The 4,585-nt window shown below is 40.1% G+C and overlaps 1 long non-coding RNA gene across 1 annotated transcript; it reads right to left on the reverse strand.

Annotated features, from left to right (window-relative positions):
* Positions 1-1,044: 1,044 nt before the first annotated feature.
* On the reverse strand, positions 1,045-2,008 carry LOC138569025 (uncharacterized). The gene is made up of 3 exons (XR_011303063.1): positions 1,880-2,008; positions 1,705-1,787; positions 1,045-1,110 (listed from the first exon to the last, which is right to left on the reverse strand). It is a non-coding gene; the product is annotated as an uncharacterized lncRNA (long non-coding RNA).
* Positions 2,009-4,585: the final 2,577 nt, after the last annotated feature.

Here is a 4,585-nt window from a genome sequence, read left to right on the forward strand (position 1 = left end):
GCAGATACAGCTTACTGTTTTGGGGAACACGGGGCACTGGCACGTGGAAAGATATCATGTTCTAGCAGGGAGACATTACAACAACTTTATCGATTCGCTGCGCTCATGGGCTAAGGGTCAGACAGTTCTGAAGCAGAGAAAATACCATCTTTAATGGAGGAGCACTGTTAGTAGCATATAATTCTTATTTAACTGTTCTCTACAATAGCGATTGCAAGACAGGCTGGCACCTGGGTTGCTGATTAGTTGCTGCTTATGTACAGCTTCAAGGCTTCGAAGACTAAGAAAAACAATGTATTTCTGTTGAGTTTCACATTCCTGCCTACGTTGTCATTTAAAGTTCAAGCTGTGGCCTTGCACCGTGTGTAGACCTGAAGCAGAGAATATATTTGCAAAAGTGTTCAGAAATGAAAATGGCACGCAATTACAAAATGGACTCCCAATGGTCCCATTCTGGTTATCATGGTTTGCAATGTTTGTCACATGATGCGATTTGCTTATGGCCCATATACACAACATACTATTCGGGTTGTTCCATTGCATTACAGTTTCACACTAAGGGTGTTGAAAAACCAAGGGTCAGCCAGACTGGATGTCTATAAGGGCAGTTCTGAGCAGGCCAAATGCTATGGCTGGTGCATGTCCAGAATGTAGAGGGGAGTTGTGAACACAGGGGCTATAATCATGGCTGAATCTGAAAGAAAAAAATACAGGAAAAGAGAAGCTTTTCAGATCAAAAGGTGGTCCCCATCAGATAAGAAGACAGGATGCCAGATGTCTGAGGTGGGGGATCACGGCCTATTAAATCAATCCCCATTTACGATCTGCATCATACACCTGAAACAACAAAAGAAACTAATAAAACACTGGCCGAGAGAGACACATGGTTTGGAGGAAACAGAGCCCCTATCTGAATTAACATGAAGATTTATTTTTTCTATTTCAAAGGACTATTAGAATGTTGGCCTTTTTCTCAGCAACCACAGGTCTCACTGAATACATGTATGTTTAATTTTTTAGGTAATTTCCAGGCAATGTTGGTGATATAAAATTCCTCCACCTGTGACGCAGGGAACTGTAATGGCCATCAAAAATGGGGTTGTGGCTGATCTGAAAATGAGGAGAAAATATATTACAGATTGACTACCCCTCTCTATATATGTCACACAGGTACGGGTGCGGGGCCCCTGTTTAAATAGTTGCCAGGGGAAACACCTTCATGGGTGCAGTTATTGAGGCTGGATGCAATTTTTGCAAAACATTAATCTCTTTAGTAATTGTTCATAGAAACATTAAAATAACATTACAAACATGTTCCTATAATGATCATCAATTATACCATTCAACCAACATAATTCTATTACAAGGAGGGGGTTCTCTAACATAAATTTACTTCCAGCATACCAGATGTTGTAAATATGCGTACATGACATAGGAAAAAAAGTTTAGTTTTCCTTTATCGGTCGACATATGTTTCGGCCCTTGAGAATGTACCAGTGGTGGTCAGTAAGCTAGATATTGGTCCATCTACAGGACAATGGTTACTTGTAGAAGGTCAGTTTTGTTCCCATTCACATTGATTGACAAATCTAAAAACATAAATATACAGATATTAGTCTATAGTGGAGATTGTGCTTCCCCAATTTAACTATTAGTATGGTGATGGCTAGTTAGTATTATCCTAGACATTCGCACCACACCCACCTGTGTTCCATAAACTATGGTTTGGACTTCTGAGCTTGGACTACTGGCTGTACTCATAATTTAACATCCAGTGTCCCGGCTTCCTACATAAATAAGGAAAATTAGCTTGTAAATGTGCCGTTTATGCTTGCATCATTTTGAGTGAATTGAATTATCTAAGTGGCGTATAACTTACGTCAAAGGCACATATATTATTGTGTCTTCTGGTCCGGTCTTAGTTCTATTAAAATGGACGGTCGTCCATTACCTGAGATATGGCTTTGCTGCTAGGTTATAACAGTAGGAAATGCTCCAGTTTGGAATATTCTACCTGCATGTAATAAGAAAAATGGACTAATTAGTTGTCCCTTTATGCTTCCGTGATTTATGCATTCATGTGACTTATTAGCAGAAGAGAAACTTACAGAAAGAACACTTATGTAGTTGTCTCCTCTGTGCCAGTCGCAGTCTAGTTGGAATTGCCAGAGGCAAAGTGAGCTGTTCAAAAGCGTCACACCAGTATGGATTTTCTTTGTTGGTGTCTGAAAAAACGGCAGCAATCACAGTTTAACTGTTTTCTATCTTGCATTTACGGGAACCTTTTAATGCTCGCTAACAGCATTCTTCTACTTTTCAATCTAGAATTGATCTTAATATATTCTCAGAAGGTGTAAAGTATTTGACATCTTATTTGCGTTGTGGCCATAGCATACCAGTATTCTGTTCTTATTTAGGCTGACAGAATAACATATAAATGCGCTCAGTAATAATTTCTCGGCGCGCGTGAAAGAGCATTGTAACGCCAGTTATTGCAGTGGCCTGCTGTGCGCTATCTAGTAATAGAGCCGAGTTTAGCAATGACTCTTGCACTCAGAATGCGCATTGCTCGACAGAGTTCGGTGTTATTCCATTTAGAACGCAGGGCGTGTTGTGAGCCTCACCTCTTTGTCTTTGATTCTTCCGTTTGTTTTATGCCAGCCGCGTACTGCCGTGGAACCGAATTGCGAAACTTGCCAGCGACGGCTAGTACTCAGCAATTGTTTGTTTTTGAAAAGAGTCACGTGATTCTCCATTTGCTCACGTGACATTAGCCGTCCTTAAAGATTTAAAATTACAGTGTTGCTGTGCGTGTTAATTGCCACTGTTAACATGTTAAGTGAATATATGGACCGTAATAAAATACATTTGTAACATGGCGAATACTATGTTGATGGCGCTCCTTGCGCAAAGTTAAAGTGCACCCACCGGTTCATATTAACAGTGCTGTGTCTGATTTAAAAAAAAAAACGTCTATTAGAGCATGATTGCAAAGCTCCACAAAGATTAGAGCTAATATTTCGGGATGACACCCCAATATGGTACAATCCCAATTACACTCTCCACACGGATATTTTCTCATATTTCTACGCTTTGTCCAGATGCTTCTATTAGGTACTATGGCTGCATTTCTTTTCAGTGTCTCTAGCCTCATTTTAATAAGACAGGTCATGGTGGTTCTAGAATTGAAATGAAAGCCGGATAGACCCAGACATCAAGAGTAACCATATTCTTCATTATGCTCATGCCCGATTTGGCTATAGCATTGTTCTGTTATGGCCTTTACAAATACTCTTGCGCTTGTGCTGAACTACCAAGTGGTCCGCTACAAGGTTATGGACCATTCAAATTTGAGCTAATCTTGAGGGGCACGTTAACCCTGTTCTTGCAAGAGTGACTTATAGATAGATATTATTCAGGACTTCAGATGGTTATGTGTTTGTTGGAGTCGCATTAGATAAATGCACTCCATTCTACGGCGATATTAAGGCCATGCTTAACTGTGTCAAAATTATAGATCAATTTTTGCTCACTTCTAGTGAGATTCAGGTCTCTATTGCCCCTCTTAGTGATGGCTTAATTACCTGGATGACACACCACAGTAGGTCGGTACATTTGTGCTGTTTTGCTATATAGTGGGCTACTAGTGGTTTGTTCTCGATTTTTTTTTGGATACATGACTTGTGTTCACAAATTCTTTGACGTACCTGTCGTTTGGTCTTCCCTATATATACAAGTTTGCAGGGGCATTTTATGGCATATACTGCCCATTGGGTAAGACAGTTAGTGAAAGCTGTAAGTTGAACTACTGTGTTGTGTAGTTTGATGCTTTTCATAGTAGCGGTTTGGGCACAAACAGAACATTTACCGCATCGATGACGGCCTTCCACTGGTGGTAAGCCCCACAGAATGGTCAGTGATAGTTTGACTGTTGGATTATTGGGGTAAGTGTGTACCAAAGCGTCTTTGAGGTTACGTTGTCTTTTGAAGGCAAAACGGGGCATAGATGGATTAAAATCCTCCGTTTTAATCATGTGCCAATGTTTTTTAATGATCTTTCTGAGATGGCTACTGATAGGACTGTATGTGCTCACACATGTTATTTTATCCTCGGTGTTCCGATGTACAGGTTCCAGACATGTGGTTCTATTAACATGCAATGCTCTTTTGTATGCACAATGAACTGTGGTTTTAGGATATCCTCTGTCTTTTAGCCTGGATTTCAAGGTTTTACCATGTTGTTTATACATTTCTACTTGGGTGCAGTTTCTGTGAATACGCAGAAACTGGCCATATGGTAGGCCTTCTTTGAGGCTCAACGGATGAAAGCTCCGGTAGTTAAGTAAGGTGTTTTTATCTGTGGGTTTTCTGTATAAAGCAGTTTCTATGTTGCCTGTATCGGTTTTCTGTATTAGAAGATCTAGGAAAGGTATCGTTTGCAAGTCAATGTGTATTGTTTAACCACTTATGAAACAATGTTAGTTGGTCAGATGTACCACTCAATGTACCACTCCAAATAAGAAAAATATCATCGATGTAGCACAACCAGGTTTTAATCAAAGTCGCGAAAGGGTTTATAGAGCCA

Source organism: Ambystoma mexicanum, chromosome 2q, assembly GCF_040938575.1.
Source record: "Ambystoma mexicanum isolate Mex_15411 chromosome 2q, UKY_AmexF1_1, whole genome shotgun sequence".
In the NCBI taxonomy this organism is placed as follows: domain Eukaryota; kingdom Metazoa; phylum Chordata; class Amphibia; order Caudata; family Ambystomatidae; genus Ambystoma; species Ambystoma mexicanum.